Below are 21,916 nucleotides of genomic sequence, written 5' to 3'. Positions count from 1 at the left end.
AAGGATCAAAAAAGAAATTTAGAATAAATTATAGTAATGGAATACATAAAGAAGACTGCACTATGTATTTTCAAGAAAAATAAAATGAGGATAATTTAACCATGATAAAATTATTTTTTTTTAGTGGCAAGTGGCTTATAAAGTTTAAAAATTGTATCCACAAAAAAACATTAGGGCTATATTTCAAAAATAAAAATGGAAAGGGGTATTGGCGCCCGAAGGCAAATGATTTTTAAGGATCAAAAAAGAAATTTAGAAAATATTATAGTTTTGGAATACATAAAGACGTCTGCACAATGTAATCTCAAGTAAAATTAATGAAATAATATATGAAGGATAATTAAATCATGATAAAATTATGTTTTTTAGTTGCAAGTGGTTATAAAGTTTAAAAATTGTGTCCACAAAAAAAACTTAGGGTTAAATTTTGAAAATAAAAATGGAAAGGGGGTATGGGCGCGCGCAGGCAAATAATTTTTAAGAATCAAAAAAGAAATTTGGATAAAATTATGGTCCTAGAATGCACAATGAAGACTGCACACTGTATTCTCAAGAACAATAAAAGGATAATTTAATCATGATAAAATTATGTTTTTTTAGTGGCAAGTTGCTAATAAAATTTAAAAATTGTGTCCCCAAAAATAAACTACAGCTATATTTTTAAAATAAAAATCGAAAGGGGGTATGGGCACCCACAGGCAAATGATTTTTAAGGATCAAAAAAGAAATTTAGAAAAAATTATAGTAATGGAATACATAAAGAAGACTGCACTATGTATTTTCAAGAAAACTAAATTAAGGATAATTAAATCATGATAAAATTATGTTTTTTAGTGGCAAGTGGCTTATAAAGTTTAAATATTGTATCCACAAAAAAACATTAGGGCTATATTTCAAAAATAAAAATGGAAAGGGGGTATTGGCGCCCGAAGGCAAATGATTTTTAAGGATCAAAAAAGAAATTTAGAAAATATTATAGTTTTGGAATACATAAAGACGTCTGCACAATGTAATCTCAAGTAAAATTAATGAAATAATGTATGAAGGATAATTAAATCATGATAAAATTATGTTTTTTAGTTGCAAGTGGTTATAAAGTTTAAAAATTGTGTCCACAAAAAAAAATTAGGGTTAAATTTTGAAAATAAAAATGGAAAGAGTGTATGGGCGCCCGCAGGCAAATAATTTTTAAGAATCAAAAAAGAAATTTGGATAAAATTATGGTCTTAGAATGCACAATGAGGACTGCACACTGTATTCTCAAGAACAATAAAAGGATAATTTAATCATGATAAAATTATGTTTTTTTAGTGGCAAGTTGCTAATAAAATTTAAAAATTGTGTCCCCAAAAATAAACTACAGCTATATTTTTAAAATAAAAATCGAAAGGGGGTATGGGCGCCCGCAGGCAAATGATTTTTAAGGATCAAAAAAGAAATTTAGAAAAAATTATAGTAATGGAATACATAAAGAAGACTGCACTATGTATTTTCAATAAAAATAAAATAAGGATAATTTAACCATGATAAAATTATTTTTTTTTAGTGGCCAGTTGCTAATAAAATTTAAAAATTGTGTCCCCAAAAATAAACTACAGCTATATTTTTAAAATAAAAATCGAAAGGGGGTATGGGCGCCCGCAGGCAAAAGATTTTTAAGGATCAAAAAAGAAATTTAGAAAAAATTATAGTGATGGAATACATAAAGAAGACTGCATTATGTATTTTCAAGAAAACTAAATTAAGGATAATTAAATCATGATAAAATTATGTTTTTTAGTTGCAAGTGGTTATAAAGTTTAAAAATTGTGTCCACAAAAAAAACTTAGGGTTAAATTTTGAAAATAAAAATGGAAAGGGGGTATGGGCGCCCGCAGGCAAATAATTTTTAAGGATCAAAAAAGAAATTTAGACAAAATTATAGTATTGGAATATATAAAGAAGACTGCACTACGTATTTTCAAGAAAACTAAATTAAGGATAATTAAATCATGATAAAATTATGTTTTTTAGTTGCAAGTGGTTATAAAGTTTAAAAATTGTGTCCAGAAAAAAAACTTAGGGTTAAATTTTGAAAATAAAAATGGAAAGGGAGTATGGGCGCGCGCAGGCAAATAATTTTTAAGAATCAAAAAAGAAATTTGGATAAAATTATGGTCTTAGAATGCACAATGAAGACTGCCCACTGTATTCTCAAGAACAATAAAAGGATAATTTAATCATGATAAAATTATGTTTTTTTAGTGGCAAGTGGCTTATAAAGTTTAAAAATTGTATCCACAAAAAAAACTTAGGGTTAAATTTTGAAAATAAAAATGGAAAGGGGGTATGGGCGCCCGCAGGCAAATAATTTTTAAGGGTCAAAAAAGAAATTTAGAAAAAATTATAGTATTGGAATATATAAAGAAGACTGCACTATGTATTTTCAAGAAAAATAAAATAAGGATATTTAAATCATGATAAAATTATGTTTTTTAGTTGCAAGTGGTTATCAAGTTTAAAAATTGTGTCCCCAAAAATAAACTACAGCTATATTTTTAAAATAAAAATCGAAAGGGGGAAAGGGTACCCGCAGGCAAATGATTTTTAAGGATCAAAAAAGAAATTTAGAAAATATTATTGTTTTGGAATATATAAAGAAGACTGCACTACGTATTTTCAAGAAAAATAAAATAAGGATAATTTAACCATGATAAAATTATTTTTTTTTAGTGGCAAGTGGCTTATAAAGTTTAAAAATTGTATCCACAAAAAAACATTAGGGCTATATTTCAAAAATAAAAATGGAAAGGGGGTATTGGCACCCGAAGGCAAATGATTTTTAAGGATCAAAAAAGAAATTTAGAAGATATTATAGTTTTGGAATATATAAAGAAGACTGCACTACGTATTTTCAAGAAAACTAAATTAAGGATATTTAAATCATGATAAAATTATGTTTTTTAGTTGCAAGTGGTTATAAAGTTTAAAAATTGTGTCCACAAAAAAAACTTAGGGTTAAATTTTGAAAATAAAAATGGAAAGGGGGTATGGGCGCCCGCAGGCAAATGATTTTTAAGGATCAAAAAAGAAATTTAGAAAAAATTATAGTAATGGAATACATAAAGAAGACTGCACTATGTATTTTCAAGAAAAATAAAATAAGGATAATTTAACCATGATAAAATTATTTTTTTTTAGTGGCAAGTGGCTTATAAAGTTTAAAAATTGTATCCACAAAAAAACATTAGGGCTATATTTCAAAAATAAAAATGGAAAGGGGGTATTGGCGCCCGAAGGCAAATGATTTTTAAGGATCAAAAAGAAATTTAGAAAATATTATAGTTTTGGAATACATAAAGACGTCTGCACAATGTAATCTCAAGTAAATTTAATGAAATAATATATGAAGGATAATTAAATCATGATAAAATTATGTTTTTTAGTTGCAAGTGGTTATAAAGTTTAAAAATTGTGTCCACAAAAAAAAATAAGGGTTAAATTTTGAAAATAAATATGGAAAGGGGGTATGGGCGCCCGCAGGCAAATAATTTTTAAGAATCAAAAAAGAAATTTGGATAAAATTATGGTCTTAGAATGCACAATGAGGACTGCACACTGTATTCTCAAGAACAATAAAAGGATAATTTAACAATGATAAAATTATTTTTTTTTAGTGGCAAGTTGCTAATAAAATTTAAAAATTGTGTCCCCAAAAATAAACTACAGCTATATTTTTAAAATAAAAATCGAAAGGGGGTATGGGCGCCCGCAGGCAAATGATTTTTAAGGATCAAAAAAGAAATTTAGAAAAAATTATAGTAATGGAATACATAAAGAAGACTGCACTATGTATTTTCAAGAAAAATAAAATAAGGATAATTTAACCATGATAAAATTATGTTTTTTAGTTGCAAGTGGTTATAAAGTTTAAAAATTGTGTCCACAAAAAAAACTTAGGGTTAAATTTTGAAAATAAAAATGGAAAGGGGGTATGGGCGCCCGCAGGCAAATAATTTTTAAGGATCAAAAAAGAAATTTAGAAAAAATTATAGTATTGGAATATATAAAGAAGACTGCACTACGTATTTTCAAGAAAACTAAATTAAGGATAATTAAATCATGATAAAATTATGTTTTTTAGTTGCAAGTGGTTATAAAGTTTAAAAATTGTGTCCACAAAAAAAACTTAGGGTTAAATTTTGAAAATAAAAATGGAAAGGGGGTATGGGCGCGCGCAGGCAAATAATTTTTAAGAATCAAAAATGAAATTTGGATAAAATTATGGTCTTAGAATAAACAATGAAGACTGCACACTGTATTCTCAAGGACAATAAAAGGATAATTTAATCATGATAAAATTATGTTTTTTTAGTGGCAAGTGGCTTATAAAGTTTAAAAATTGTATCCACAAAAAAAACTTAGGGTTAAATTTTGAAAATAAAAATGGAAAGGGGGTATGGGCGCCCGCAGGCAAATAATTTTTAAGGATCAAAAAAGAAATTTAGAAAAAATTATAGTATTGGAATATATAAAGAAGACTGCACTATGTATTTTCAAGAAAAATAAAATAAGGATATTTAAATCATGATAAAATTATGTTTTTTAGTTGCAAGTGGTTATCAAGTTTAAAAATTGTGTCCCCAAAAATAAACTACAGCTATATTTTTAAAATAAAAATCGAAAGGGGGTATGGGCGCCCGCAGGCAAATGATTTTTAAGGATCAAAAAAGGAATTTGGATAAAATTATGGTCTTAGAATGCACAATGAAGACTGCACACTGTATTCTCAAGAAAAATAAAATAAGGATAATTTAACCATGATAAAATTATTTTTTTTTTAGTGGCAAGTGGCTTATAAAGTTTAAAAATTGTATCCACAAAAAAACATTAGGGCTATATTTCAAAAATAAAAATGGAAAGGGGGTATTGGCGCCCGAAGGCAAATGATTTTTAAGGATCAAAAAAGAAATTTAGAAAATATTATAGTTTTGGAATACATAAAGACGTCTGCACAATGTAATCTCAAGTAAAATTAATGAAATAATATATGAAGGATAATTAAATCATGATAAAATTATGTTTTTTAGTTGCAAGTGGTTATAAAGTTTAAAAATTGTGTCCACAAAAAAAAATAAGGGTTAAATTTTGAAAATAAAAATGGAAAGGGGGTATGGGCGCCCGCAGGCAAATAATTTTTAAGAATCAAAAAAGAAATTTGGATAAAATTATGGTCTTAGAATGCACAATGAGGACTGCACACTGTATTCTCAAGAACAATAAAAGGATAATTTAATCATGATAAAATTATGTTTTTTTAGTGGCAAGTTGCTAATAAAATTTAAAAATTGTGTCCCCAAAAATAAACTACAGCTATATTTTTAAAATAAAAATCGAAAGGGGGTATGGGCGCCCGCAGGCAAATGATTTTTAAGGATCAAAAAAGAAATTTAGAAAAAATTATAGTAACGGAATACATAAAGAAGACTGCACTATGTATTTTCAAGAAAAATAAAATAAGGATAATTTAACCATGATAAAATTATGTTTTTTAGTTGCAAGTGGTTATAATGTTTAAAAATTGTGTCCACAAAAAAAACTTAGGGTTAAATTTTGAAAATAAAAATGGAAAGGGGGTATGGGCGCCCGCAGGCATATAATTTTTAAGGATCAAAAAAGAAATTTAGAAAAAATTATAGTATTGAAATATATAAAGAAGACTGCACTACGTATTTTCAAGAAAACTAAATTAAGGATAATTAAATCATGATAAAATTATGTTTTTTAGTTGCCAATGGTTATAAAGTTTAAAAATTGTGTCCACAAAAAAAACTTAGGGTTAAATTTTTAAAATAAAAATGGAAAGGGGGTATTGGCTTGCGCAGGCAAATAATTTTTAAGAATTAAAAAAGAAATTTGGATAAAATTATGGTCTTAGAATGCACAATGAAGACTGCACACTGTATTCTCAAGAACAATAAAAGGATAATTTAATCATGATAAAATTATGTTTTTTTTTAGTGGCCAGTTGCTAATAAAATTTAAAAATTGTGTCCCCAAAAATAAACTACAGCTATATTTTTAAAATAAAAATCGAAAGGGGGTATGGGCGCCCGCAGGCAAATGATTTTTAAGGATCAAAAAAGAAATTTAGAAAAAATTATAGTAATGGAATACATAAAGAAGACTGCACTATGTATTTTCAAGAAAAATAAAATAAGGATAATTTAACCATGATAAAATTATTTTTTTTTAGTGGCAAGTGGCTTATAAAGTTTAAAAATTGTATCCACAAAAAAAACTTAGGGTTAAATTTTGAAAATAAAAATGGAAAGGGGGTATGGGCGCCCGCAGGCAATTAATTTTTAAGGATCAAAAAAGAAATTTAGAAAAAATTATAGTATTGGAATATATAATGAAGACTGCGCTATGTATTTTCAAGAAAAATAAAATAAGGATATTTAAATCATGATAAAATTATGTTTTTTAGTTGCAAGTGGTTATCAAGTTTAAAAATTGTGTCCCCAAAAATAAACTACAGCTATATTTTTAAAATAAAAATCGAAAGGGGGTATGGGCGCCGGCAGGCAAATGATTTTTAAGGATCAAAAAAGAAATTTAGAAAAAATTATAGTAATGGAATACATAAAGAAGACTGCACTATGTATTTTCAAGAAAAATAAAATAAGGATAATTTAACCATGATAAAATTATTTTTTTTTAGTGGCAAGTGGCTTATAAAGTTTAAAAATTGTATCCACAAAAAAACATTAGGGCTATATTTCAAAAATAAAAATGGAAAGGGTGTATTGGCGCCCGAAGGCAAATGATTTTTAAGGATCAAAAAAGAAATTTATAAAATATTATAGTTTTGGAATACATAAAGACATCTGCACAATGTAATCTCCAGTAAAATTAATGAAATAATATATGAAGGATAATTAAATCATGATAAAATTATGTTTTTTAGTTGCAAGTGGTTATAAAGTTTAAAAATTGTGTCCACAAAAAAAACTTAGGGTTAAATTTTGAAAATAAAAATGGAAAGGGGGTATGGGCGCCCGCAGGCAAATAATTTTTAAGAATCAAAAAAGAAATTTGGTTAAAATTATGGTCTTAGAATGCACAATGAAGACTGCACACTGTATTCTCAAGAACAATAAAAGGATTATTTAATCATGATAAAATTATGTTTTTTTAGTGGCAAGTTGCTAATAAAATTTAAAAATTGTGTCCCCAAAAAAAAACTACAGCTATATTTTTAAAATAAAAATCGATAGGGGGTATGGGCGCCCGCAGGCAAATGATTTTTAAGGATCAAAAAAGAAATTTGGATAAAATTATGGTCTTAGAATGCACAATGAAGACTGCACACTGTATTCTCAAGAAAAATAAAATAAGGATAATTTAACCATGATAAAATTATTTTTTTTTAGTGGCAAGTGGCTTATAAAGTTTAAAAATTGTATCCACAAAAAAACATTAGGGCTATATTTCAAAAATAAAAATGGAAAGGGGGTATTGGCGCCCGAAGGCAAATGATTTTTAAGGATCAAAAAAGAAATTTAGAAAAAATTATAGTAATGGAATACATAAAGAAGACTGCACTATGTATTTTCAAGAAAACTAAATTAAGGATAATTAAATCATGATAAAATTATGTTTTTTAGTTGCAAGTGGTTATAAAGTTTAAAAATTGTGTCCACAAAAAAAACTTAGGGTTAAATTTTGAAAATAAAAATGGAAAGGGGGTATAGGCGCCCGCAGGCAAATAATTTTTAAGGATCAAAAAAGAAATTTAGAAAAAATTATAGTATTGGAATATATAAAGAAGACTGCACTACGTATTTTCAAGAAAACTAAATTAAGGATAATTAAATCATGATAAAATTATGTTTTTTAGTTGCAAGTGGTTATAAAGTTTAAAAATTGTGTCCACAAAAAAAACTTAGGGTTAAATTTTTAAAATAAAAATGGAAAGGGGGTATGGGCGCGCGCAGGCAAATAATTTTTAAGAATTAAAAAAGAAATTTGGATAAAATTATGGTCTTAGAATGCACAATGAAGACTGCACACTGTATTCTCAAGAACAATAAAAGGATAATTTAATCATGATAAAATTATGTTTTTTTAGTGGCCAGTTGCTAATAAAATTAAAAAATTGTGTCCCCATAAAATAAACTACAGCTATATTTTTAAAATAAAAATGGAAAGGGGGTATGGGCGCCCGCAGGCAAATGATTTTTAAGGATCAAAAAAGAAATTTAGAAAAAATTATAGTAATGGAATACATAAAGAAGACTGCACTATGTATTTTCAAGAAAAATAAAATAAGGATAATTTAACCATGATAAAATTATTTTTTTTTAGTGGCAAGTGGCTTATAAAGTTTAAAAATTGTATCCACAAAAAAACATTAGGGCTATATTTCAAAAATAAAAATGGAAAGGGGGTATTGGCGCCCGAAGGCAAATGATTTTTAAGGATCAAAAAAGAAATTTATAAAATATTATAGTTTTGGAATACATAAAGACATCTGCACAATGTAATCTCCAGTAAAATTAATGAAATAATATATGAAGGATAATTAAATCATGATAAAATTATGTTTTTTAGTTGCAAGTGGTTATAAAGTTTAAAAATTGTGTCCACAAAAAAAAATAAGGGTTAAATTTTGAAAATAAATATGGAAAGGGGGTATGGGCGCCCGCAGGCAAATAATTTTTAAGAATCAAAAAAGAAATTTGGATAAAATTATGGTCTTAGAATGCACAATGAGGACTGCACACTGTATTCTCAAGAACAATAAAAGGATAATTTAACAATGATAAAATTATTTTTTTTTAGTGGCAAGTTGCTAATAAAATTTAAAAATTGTGTCCCCAAAAATAAACTACAGCTATATTTTTAAAATAAAAATCGAAAGGGGGTATGGGCGCCCGCAGGCAAATGATTTTTAAGGATCAAAAAAGAAATTTAGAAAAAATTATAGTATTGGAATATATAAAGAAGACTGCACTACGTATTTTCAAGAAAACTAAATTAAGGATAATTAAATCATGATAAAATTATGTTTTTTAGTTGCAAGTGGTTATAAAGTTTAAAAATTGTGTCCACAAAAAAAACTTAGGGTTAAATTTTGAAAATAAAAATGGAAAGGGGGTATGGGCGCGCGCAGGCAAATAATTTTTAAGAATCAAAAATGAAATTTGGATAAAATTATGGTCTTAGAATAAACAATGAAGACTGCACACTGTATTCTCAAGGACAATAAAAGGATAATTTAATCATGATAAAATTATGTTTTTTTAGTGGCAAGTGGCTTATAAAGTTTAAAAATTGTATCCACAAAAAAAACTTAGGGTTAAATTTTGAAAATAAAAATGGAAAGGGGGTATGGGCGCCCGCAGGCAAATAATTTTTAAGGATCAAAAAAGAAATTTAGAAAAAATTATAGTATTGGAATATATAAAGAAGACTGCACTATGTATTTTCAAGAAAAATAAAATAAGGATATTTAAATCATGATAAAATTATGTTTTTTAGTTGCAAGTGGTTATCAAGTTTAAAAATTGTGTCCCCAAAAATAAACTACAGCTATATTTTTAAAATAAAAATCGAAAGGGGGTATGGGCGCCCGCAGGCAAATGATTTTTAAGGATCAAAAAAGGAATTTGGATAAAATTATGGTCTTAGAATGCACAATGAAGACTGCACACTGTATTCTCAAGAAAAATAAAATAAGGATAATTTAACCATGATAAAATTATTTTTTTTTTAGTGGCAAGTGGCTTATAAAGTTTAAAAATTGTATCCACAAAAAAACATTAGGGCTATATTTCAAAAATAAAAATGGAAAGGGGGTATTGGCGCCCGAAGGCAAATGATTTTTAAGGATCAAAAAAGAAATTTAGAAAATATTATAGTTTTGGAATACATAAAGACGTCTGCACAATGTAATCTCAAGTAAAATTAATGAAATAATATATGAAGGATAATTAAATCATGATAAAATTATGTTTTTTAGTTGCAAGTGGTTATAAAGTTTAAAAATTGTGTCCACAAAAAAAAATAAGGGTTAAATTTTGAAAATAAAAATGGAAAGGGGGTATGGGCGCCCGCAGGCAATTAATTTTTAAGGATCAAAAAAGAAATTTAGAAAAAATTATAGTATTGGAATATATAATGAAGACTGCGCTATGTATTTTCAAGAAAAATAAAATAAGGATATTTAAATCATGATAAAATTATGTTTTTTAGTTGCAAGTGGTTATCAAGTTTAAAAATTGTGTCCCCAAAAATAAACTACAGCTATATTTTTAAAATAAAAATCGAAAGGGGGTATGGGCGCCGGCAGGCAAATGATTTTTAAGGATCAAAAAAGAAATTTAGAAAAAATTATAGTAATGGAATACATAAAGAAGACTGCACTATGTATTTTCAAGAAAAATAAAATAAGGATAATTTAACCATGATAAAATTATTTTTTTTTAGTGGCAAGTGGCTTATAAAGTTTAAAAATTGTATCCACAAAAAAACATTAGGGCTATATTTCAAAAATAAAAATGGAAAGGGTGTATTGGCGCCCGAAGGCAAATGATTTTTAAGGATCAAAAAAGAAATTTATAAAATATTATAGTTTTGGAATACATAAAGACATCTGCACAATGTAATCTCCAGTAAAATTAATGAAATAATATATGAAGGATAATTAAATCATGATAAAATTATGTTTTTTAGTTGCAAGTGGTTATAAAGTTTAAAAATTGTGTCCACAAAAAAAACTTAGGGTTAAATTTTGAAAATAAAAATGGAAAGGGGGTATGGGCGCCCGCAGGCAAATAATTTTTAAGAATCAAAAAAGAAATTTGGTTAAAATTATGGTCTTAGAATGCACAATGAAGACTGCACACTGTATTCTCAAGAACAATAAAAGGATTATTTAATCATGATAAAATTATGTTTTTTTAGTGGCAAGTTGCTAATAAAATTTAAAAATTGTGTCCCCAAAAAAAAACTACAGCTATATTTTTAAAATAAAAATCGATAGGGGGTATGGGCGCCCGCAGGCAAATGATTTTTAAGGATCAAAAAAGAAATTTGGATAAAATTATGGTCTTAGAATGCACAATGAAGACTGCACACTGTATTCTCAAGAAAAATAAAATAAGGATAATTTAACCATGATAAAATTATTTTTTTTTAGTGGCAAGTGGCTTATAAAGTTTAAAAATTGTATCCACAAAAAAACATTAGGGCTATATTTCAAAAATAAAAATGGAAAGGGGGTATTGGCGCCCGAAGGCAAATGATTTTTAAGGATCAAAAAAGAAATTTAGAAAAAATTATAGTAATGGAATACATAAAGAAGACTGCACTATGTATTTTCAAGAAAACTAAATTAAGGATAATTAAATCATGATAAAATTATGTTTTTTAGTTGCAAGTGGTTATAAAGTTTAAAAATTGTGTCCACAAAAAAAACTTAGGGTTAAATTTTGAAAATAAAAATGGAAAGGGGGTATAGGCGCCCGCAGGCAAATAATTTTTAAGGATCAAAAAAGAAATTTAGAAAAAATTATAGTATTGGAATATATAAAGAAGACTGCACTACGTATTTTCAAGAAAACTAAATTAAGGATAATTAAATCATGATAAAATTATGTTTTTTAGTTGCAAGTGGTTATAAAGTTTAAAAATTGTGTCCACAAAAAAAACTTAGGGTTAAATTTTTAAAATAAAAATGGAAAGGGGGTATGGGCGCGCGCAGGCAAATAATTTTTAAGAATTAAAAAAGAAATTTGGATAAAATTATGGTCTTAGAATGCACAATGAAGACTGCACACTGTATTCTCAAGAACAATAAAAGGATAATTTAATCATGATAAAATTATGTTTTTTTAGTGGCCAGTTGCTAATAAAATTAAAAAATTGTGTCCCCATAAAATAAACTACAGCTATATTTTTAAAATAAAAATGGAAAGGGGGTATGGGCGCCCGCAGGCAAATGATTTTTAAGGATCAAAAAAGAAATTTAGAAAAAATTATAGTAATGGAATACATAAAGAAGACTGCACTATGTATTTTCAAGAAAAATAAAATAAGGATAATTTAACCATGATAAAATTATTTTTTTTTAGTGGCAAGTGGCTTATAAAGTTTAAAAATTGTATCCACAAAAAAACATTAGGGCTATATTTCAAAAATAAAAATGGAAAGGGGGTATTGGCGCCCGAAGGCAAATGATTTTTAAGGATCAAAAAAGAAATTTATAAAATATTATAGTTTTGGAATACATAAAGACATCTGCACAATGTAATCTCCAGTAAAATTAATGAAATAATATATGAAGGATAATTAAATCATGATAAAATTATGTTTTTTAGTTGCAAGTGGTTATAAAGTTTAAAAATTGTATCCACAAAAAAAACTTAGGGTTAAATTTTGAAAATAAAAATGGAAAGGGGGTGTGGGCGCCCGCAGGCAAATAATTTTTAAGAATCAAAAAAGAAATTTGGTTAAAATTATGGTCTTAGAATGCACAATGAAGACTGTACACTGTATTCTCAAGAACAATAAAAGGATAATTTAATCATGATAAAATTATGTTTTTTTAGTGGCAAGTTGCTAATAAAATTTAAAAATTGTGTCCCCAAAAATAAACTTCCATCTATATTTTTAAAATAAAAATCGAAAGGGGGTATGGGCGCCCGCAGGCAAATGATTTTTATGGATCAAAACAGAAATTTAAAAAAAATTATAGTAATGGAATACATAAAGAAGACTGCACTATGTATTTTCAAGAAAAATAAAATAAGGATAATTTAACCATGATAAAATTATTTTTTTTTAGTGGCCAGTTGCTAATAAAATTTAAAAATTGTGTCCCCAAAAATAAACTACAGCTATATTTTTAAAATAAAAATCGAAAGGGGGTATGGGCACCCGCAGGCAAATGATTTTTAAGGATCAAAAAAGAAATTTAGAAAAAATTATAGTAATGGAATACATAAAGAAGACTGCACTATGTATTTTCAAGAAAAATAAAATAAGGATAATTTAACCATGATAAAATTATGTTTTTTAGTTGCAAGTGGTTATAAAGTTTAAAAATTGTGTCCACAAAAAAAACTTAGGGTTAAATTTTGAAAATAAAAATGGAAAGGGGGTATGGGCGCCCGCAGGCAAATAATTTTTAAGGATCAAAAAAGAAATTTAGAAAAAATTATAGTATTGGAATATATAAAGAAGACTGCACTACGTATTTTCAAGAAAACTAAATTAAGGATAATTAAATCATGATAAAATTATGTTTTTTAGTTGCAAGTGGTTATAAAGTTTAAAAATTGTGTCCACAAAAAAAACTTAGGGTTAAATTTTGAAAATAAAAATGGAAAGGGGGTATGGGCGCGCGCAGGCAAATAATTTTTAAGAATCAAAAATGAAATTTGGATAAAATTATGGTCTTAGAATAAACAATGAAGACTGCACACTGTATTCTCAAGGACAATAAAAGGATAATTTAATCATGATAAAATTATGTTTTTTTAGTGGCAAGTGGCTTATAAAGTTTAAAAATTGTATCCACAAAAAAAACTTAGGGTTAAATTTTGAAAATAAAAATGGAAAGGGGGTATGGGCGCCCGCAGGCAAATAATTTTTAAGGATCAAAAAAGAAATTTAGAAAAAATTATAGTATTGGAATATATAAAGAAGACTGCACTATGTATTTTCAAGAAAAATAAAATAAGGATATTTAAATCATGATAAAATTATGTTTTTTAGTTGCAAGTGGTTATCAAGTTTAAAAATTGTGTCCCCAAAAATAAACTACAGCTATATTTTTAAAATAAAAATCGAAAGGGGGTATGGGCGCCCGCAGGCAAATGATTTTTAAGGATCAAAAAAGGAATTTGGATAAAATTATGGTCTTAGAATGCACAATGAAGACTGCACACTGTATTCTCAAGAAAAATAAAATAAGGATAATTTAACCATGATAAAATTATTTTTTTTTTAGTGGCAAGTGGCTTATAAAGTTTAAAAATTGTATCCACAAAAAAACATTAGGGCTATATTTCAAAAATAAAAATGGAAAGGGGGTATTGGCGCCCGAAGGCAAATGATTTTTAAGGATCAAAAAAGAAATTTAGAAAATATTATAGTTTTGGAATACATAAAGACGTCTGCACAATGTAATCTCAAGTAAAATTAATGAAATAATATATGAAGGATAATTAAATCATGATAAAATTATGTTTTTTAGTTGCAAGTGGTTATAAAGTTTAAAAATTGTGTCCACAAAAAAAAATAAGGGTTAAATTTTGAAAATAAAAATGGAAAGGGGGTATGGGCGCCCGCAGGCAATTAATTTTTAAGGATCAAAAAAGAAATTTAGAAAAAATTATAGTATTGGAATATATAATGAAGACTGCGCTATGTATTTTCAAGAAAAATAAAATAAGGATATTTAAATCATGATAAAATTATGTTTTTTAGTTGCAAGTGGTTATCAAGTTTAAAAATTGTGTCCCCAAAAATAAACTACAGCTATATTTTTAAAATAAAAATCGAAAGGGGGTATGGGCGCCGGCAGGCAAATGATTTTTAAGGATCAAAAAAGAAATTTAGAAAAAATTATAGTAATGGAATACATAAAGAAGACTGCACTATGTATTTTCAAGAAAAATAAAATAAGGATAATTTAACCATGATAAAATTATTTTTTTTTAGTGGCAAGTGGCTTATAAAGTTTAAAAATTGTATCCACAAAAAAACATTAGGGCTATATTTCAAAAATAAAAATGGAAAGGGTGTATTGGCGCCCGAAGGCAAATGATTTTTAAGGATCAAAAAAGAAATTTATAAAATATTATAGTTTTGGAATACATAAAGACATCTGCACAATGTAATCTCCAGTAAAATTAATGAAATAATATATGAAGGATAATTAAATCATGATAAAATTATGTTTTTTAGTTGCAAGTGGTTATAAAGTTTAAAAATTGTGTCCACAAAAAAAACTTAGGGTTAAATTTTGAAAATAAAAATGGAAAGGGGGTATGGGCGCCCGCAGGCAAATAATTTTTAAGAATCAAAAAAGAAATTTGGTTAAAATTATGGTCTTAGAATGCACAATGAAGACTGCACACTGTATTCTCAAGAACAATAAAAGGATTATTTAATCATGATAAAATTATGTTTTTTTAGTGGCAAGTTGCTAATAAAATTTAAAAATTGTGTCCCCAAAAAAAAACTACAGCTATATTTTTAAAATAAAAATCGATAGGGGGTATGGGCGCCCGCAGGCAAATGATTTTTAAGGATCAAAAAAGAAATTTGGATAAAATTATGGTCTTAGAATGCACAATGAAGACTGCACACTGTATTCTCAAGAAAAATAAAATAAGGATAATTTAACCATGATAAAATTATTTTTTTTTAGTGGCAAGTGGCTTATAAAGTTTAAAAATTGTATCCACAAAAAAACATTAGGGCTATATTTCAAAAATAAAAATGGAAAGGGGGTATTGGCGCCCGAAGGCAAATGATTTTTAAGGATCAAAAAAGAAATTTAGAAAAAATTATAGTAATGGAATACATAAAGAAGACTGCACTATGTATTTTCAAGAAAACTAAATTAAGGATAATTAAATCATGATAAAATTATGTTTTTTAGTTGCAAGTGGTTATAAAGTTTAAAAATTGTGTCCACAAAAAAAACTTAGGGTTAAATTTTGAAAATAAAAATGGAAAGGGGGTATAGGCGCCCGCAGGCAAATAATTTTTAAGGATCAAAAAAGAAATTTAGAAAAAATTATAGTATTGGAATATATAAAGAAGACTGCACTACGTATTTTCAAGAAAACTAAATTAAGGATAATTAAATCATGATAAAATTATGTTTTTTAGTTGCAAGTGGTTATAAAGTTTAAAAATTGTGTCCACAAAAAAAACTTAGGGTTAAATTTTTAAAATAAAAATGGAAAGGGGGTATGGGCGCGCGCAGGCAAATAATTTTTAAGAATTAAAAAAGAAATTTGGATAAAATTATGGTCTTAGAATGCACAATGAAGACTGCACACTGTATTCTCAAGAACAATAAAAGGATAATTTAATCATGATAAAATTATGTTTTTTTAGTGGCCAGTTGCTAATAAAATTAAAAAATTGTGTCCCCATAAAATAAACTACAGCTATATTTTTAAAATAAAAATGGAAAGGGGGTATGGGCGCCCGCAGGCAAATGATTTTTAAGGATCAAAAAAGAAATTTAGAAAAAATTATAGTAATGGAATACATAAAGAAGACTGCACTATGTATTTTCAAGAAAAATAAAATAAGGATAATTTAACCATGATAAAATTATTTTTTTTTAGTGGCAAGTGGCTTATAAAGTTTAAAAATTGTATCCACAAAAAAACATTAGGGCTATATTTCAAAAATAAAAATGGAAAGGGGGTATTGGCGCCCGAAGGCAAATGATTTTTAAGGATCAAAAAAGAAATTTATAAAATATTATAGTTTTGGAATACATAAAGACATCTGCACAATGTAATCTCCAGTAAAATTAATGAAATAATATATGAAGGATAATTAAATCATGATAAAATTATGTTTTTTAGTTGCAAGTGGTTATAAAGTTTAAAAATTGTATCCACAAAAAAAACTTAGGGTTAAATTTTGAAAATAAAAATGGAAAGGGGGTGTGGGCGCCCGCAGGCAAATAATTTTTAAGAATCAAAAAAGAAATTTGGTTAAAATTATGGTCTTAGAATGCACAATGAAGACTGTACACTGTATTCTCAAGAACAATAAAAGGATAATTTAATCATGATAAAATTATGTTTTTTTAGTGGCAAGTTGCTAATAAAATTTAAAAATTGTGTCCCCAAAAATAAACTTCCATCTATATTTTTAAAATAAAAATCGAAAGGGGGTATGGGCGCCCGCAGGCAAATGATTTTTATGGATCAAAACAGAAATTTAAAAAAAATTATAGTAATGGAATACATAAAGAAGACTGCACTATGTATTTTCAAGAAAAATAAAATAAGGATAATTTAACCATGATAAAATTATTTTTTTTTAGTGGCCAGTTGCTAATAAAATTTAAAAATTGTGTCCCCAAAAATAAACTACAGCTATATTTTTAAAATAAAAATCGAAAGGGGGTATGGGCACCCGCAGGCAAATGATTTTTAAGGATCAAAAAAGAAATTTAGAAAAAATTATAGTAATGGAATACATAAAGAAGACTGCACTATGTATTTTCAAGAAAAATAAAATAAGGATAATTTAACCATGATAAAATTATGTTTTTTAGTTGCAAGTGGTTATAAAGTTTAAAAATTGTGTCCACAAAAAAAACTTAGGGTTAAATTTTGAAAATAAAAATGGAAAGGGGGTATGGGCGCCCGCAGGCAAATAATTTTTAAGGATCAAAAAAGAAATTTAGAAAAAATTATAGTATTGGAATATATAAAGAAGACTGCACTACGTATTTTCAAGAAAACTAAATTAAGGATAATTAAATCATGATAAAATTATGTTTTTTAGTTGCAAGTGGTTATAAAGTTTAAAAATTGTGTCCACAAAAAAAACTTAGGGTTAAATTTTGAAAATAAAAATGGAAAGGGGGTATGGGCGCGCGCAGGCAAATAATTTTTAAGAATCAAAAATGAAATTTGGATAAAATTATGGTCTTAGAATAAACAATGAAGACTGCACACTGTATTCTCAAGGACAATAAAAGGATAATTTAATCATGATAAAATTATGTTTTTTTAGTGGCAAGTGGCTTATAAAGTTTAAAAATTGTATCCACAAAAAAAACTTAGGGTTAAATTTTGAAAATAAAAATGGAAAGGGGGTATGGGCGCCCGCAGGCAAATAATTTTTAAGGATCAAAAAAGAAATTTAGAAAAAATTATAGTATTGGAATATATAAAGAAGACTGCACTATGTATTTTCAAGAAAAATAAAATAAGGATATTTAAATCATGATAAAATTATGTTTTTTAGTTGCAAGTGGTTATCAAGTTTAAAAATTGTGTCCCCAAAAATAAACTACAGCTATATTTTTAAAATAAAAATCGAAAGGGGGTATGGGCGCCCGCAGGCAAATGATTTTTAAGGATCAAAAAAGGAATTTGGATAAAATTATGGTCTTAGAATGCACAATGAAGACTGCACACTGTATTCTCAAGAAAAATAAAATAAGGATAATTTAACCATGATAAAATTATTTTTTTTTTAGTGGCAAGTGGCTTATAAAGTTTAAAAATTGTATCCACAAAAAAACATTAGGGCTATATTTCAAAAATAAAAATGGAAAGGGGGTATTGGCGCCCGAAGGCAAATGATTTTTAAGGATCAAAAAAGAAATTTAGAAAATATTATAGTTTTGGAATACATAAAGACGTCTGCACAATGTAATCTCAAGTAAAATTAATGAAATAATATATGAAGGATAATTAAATCATGATAAAATTATGTTTTTTAGTTGCAAGTGGTTATAAAGTTTAAAAATTGTGTCCACAAAAAAAAATAAGGGTTAAATTTTGAAAATAAAAATGGAAAGGGGGTATGGGCGCCCGCAGGCAATTAATTTTTAAGGATCAAAAAAGAAATTTAGAAAAAATTATAGTATTGGAATATATAATGAAGACTGCGCTATGTATTTTCAAGAAAAATAAAATAAGGATATTTAAATCATGATAAAATTATGTTTTTTAGTTGCAAGTGGTTATCAAGTTTAAAAATTGTGTCCCCAAAAATAAACTACAGCTATATTTTTAAAATAAAAATCGAAAGGGGGTATGGGCGCCGGCAGGCAAATGATTTTTAAGGATCAAAAAAGAAATTTAGAAAAAATTATAGTAATGGAATACATAAAGAAGACTGCACTATGTATTTTCAAGAAAAATAAAATAAGGATAATTTAACCATGATAAAATTATTTTTTTTTAGTGGCAAGTGGCTTATAAAGTTTAAAAATTGTATCCACAAAAAAACATTAGGGCTATATTTCAAAAATAAAAATGGAAAGGGTGTATTGGCGCCCGAAGGCAAATGATTTTTAAGGATCAAAAAAGAAATTTATAAAATATTATAGTTTTGGAATACATAAAGACATCTGCACAATGTAATCTCCAGTAAAATTAATGAAATAATATATGAAGGATAATTAAATCATGATAAAATTATGTTTTTTAGTTGCAAGTGGTTATAAAGTTTAAAAATTGTGTCCACAAAAAAAACTTAGGGTTAAATTTTGAAAATAAAAATGGAAAGGGGGTATGGGCGCCCGCAGGCAAATAATTTTTAAGAATCAAAAAAGAAATTTGGTTAAAATTATGGTCTTAGAATGCACAATGAAGACTGCACACTGTATTCTCAAGAACAATAAAAGGATTATTTAATCATGATAAAATTATGTTTTTTTAGTGGCAAGTTGCTAATAAAATTTAAAAATTGTGTCCCCAAAAAAAAACTACAGCTATATTTTTAAAATAAAAATCGATAGGGGGTATGGGCGCCCGCAGGCAAATGATTTTTAAGGATCAAAAAAGAAATTTGGATAAAATTATGGTCTTAGAATGCACAATGAAGACTGCACACTGTATTCTCAAGAAAAATAAAATAAGGATAATTTAACCATGATAAAATTATTTTTTTTTAGTGGCAAGTGGCTTATAAAGTTTAAAAATTGTATCCACAAAAAAACATTAGGGCTATATTTCAAAAATAAAAATGGAAAGGGGGTATTGGCGCCCGAAGGCAAATGATTTTTAAGGATCAAAAAAGAAATTTAGAAAAAATTATAGTAATGGAATACATAAAGAAGACTGCACTATGTATTTTCAAGAAAACTAAATTAAGGATAATTAAATCATGATAAAATTATGTTTTTTAGTTGCAAGTGGTTATAAAGTTTAAAAATTGTGTCCACAAAAAAAACTTAGGGTTAAATTTTGAAAATAAAAATGGAAAGGGGGTATAGGCGCCCGCAGGCAAATAATTTTTAAGGATCAAAAAAGAAATTTAGAAAAAATTATAGTATTGGAATATATAAAGAAGACTGCACTACGTATTTTCAAGAAAACTAAATTAAGGATAATTAAATCATGATAAAATTATGTTTTTTAGTTGCAAGTGGTTATAAAGTTTAAAAATTGTGTCCACAAAAAAAACTTAGGGTTAAATTTTTAAAATAAAAATGGAAAGGGGGTATGGGCGCGCGCAGGCAAATAATTTTTAAGAATTAAAAAAGAAATTTGGATAAAATTATGGTCTTAGAATGCACAATGAAGACTGCACACTGTATTCTCAAGAACAATAAAAGGATAATTTAATCATGATAAAATTATGTTTTTTTAGTGGCCAGTTGCTAATAAAATTAAAAAATTGTGTCCCCATAAAATAAACTACAGCTATATTTTTAAAATAAAAATGGAAAGGGGGTATGGGCGCCCGCAGGCAAATGATTTTTAAGGATCAAAAAAGAAATTTAGAAAAAATTATAGTAATGGAATACATAAAGAAGACTGCACTATGTATTTTCAAGAAAAATAAAATAAGGATAATTTAACCATGATAAAATTATTTTTTTTTAGTGGCAAGTGGCTTATAAAGTTTAAAAATTGTATCCACAAAAAAACATTAGGGCTATATTTCAAAAATAAAAATGGAAAGGGGGTATTGGCGCCCGAAGGCAAATGATTTTTAAGGATCAAAAAAGAAATTTATAAAATATTATAGTTTTGGAATACATAAAGACATCTGCACAATGTAATCTCCAGTAAAATTAATGAAATAATATATGAAGGATAATTAAATCATGATAAAATTATGTTTTTTAGTTGCAAGTGGTTATAAAGTTTAAAAATTGTATCCACAAAAAAAACTTAGGGTTAAATTTTGAAAATAAAAATGGAAAGGGGGTGTGGGCGCCCGCAGGCAAATAATTTTTAAGAATCAAAAAAGAAATTTGGTTAAAATTATGGTCTTAGAATGCACAATGAAGACTGTACACTGTATTCTCAAGAACAATAAAAGGATAATTTAATCATGATAAAATTATGTTTTTTTAGTGGCAAGTTGCTAATAAAATTTAAAAATTGTGTCCCCAAAAATAAACTTCCATCTATATTTTTAAAATAAAAATCGAAAGGGGGTATGGGCGCCCGCAGGCAAATGATTTTTATGGATCAAAACAGAAATTTAAAAAAAATTATAGTAATGGAATACATAAAGAAGACTGCACTATGTATTTTCAAGAAAAATAAAATAAGGATAATTTAACCATGATAAAATTATTTTTTTTTAGTGGCCAGTTGCTAATAAAATTTAAAAATTGTGTCCCCAAAAATAAACTACAGCTATATTTTTAAAATAAAAATCGAAAGGGGGTATGGGCACCCGCAGGCAAATGATTTTTAAGGATCAAAAAAGAAATTTAGAAAAAATTATAGTAATGGAATACATAAAGAAGACTGCACTATGTATTTTCAAGAAAAATAAAATAAGGATAATTTAACCATGATAAAATTATGTTTTTTAGTTGCAAGTGGTTATAAAGTTTAAAAATTGTGTCCACAAAAAAAACTTAGGGTTAAATTTTGAAAATAAAAATGGAAAGGGGGTATGGGCGCCCGCAGGCAAATAATTTTTAAGGATCAAAAAAGAAATTTAGAAAAAATTATAGTATTGGAATATATAAAGAAGACTGCACTACGTATTTTCAAGAAAACTAAATTAAGGATAATTAAATCATGATAAAATTATGTTTTTTAGTTGCAAGTGGTTATAAAGTTTAAAAATTGTGTCCACAAAAAAAACTTAGGGTTAAATTTTGAAAATAAAAATGGAAAGGGGGTATGGGCGCGCGCAGGCAAATAATTTTTAAGAATCAAAAAAGAAATTTGGATAAAAT

The sequence above is a fragment of the Diuraphis noxia genome, unplaced genomic scaffold, assembly GCF_037042655.1.
Source record: "Diuraphis noxia isolate RWA-SAM2 unplaced genomic scaffold, SU_Dnox_SAM2 contig0005, whole genome shotgun sequence".
In the NCBI taxonomy this organism is placed as follows: domain Eukaryota; kingdom Metazoa; phylum Arthropoda; class Insecta; order Hemiptera; family Aphididae; genus Diuraphis; species Diuraphis noxia.
Note: the sequence above shows the minus strand (reverse complement) of the source record.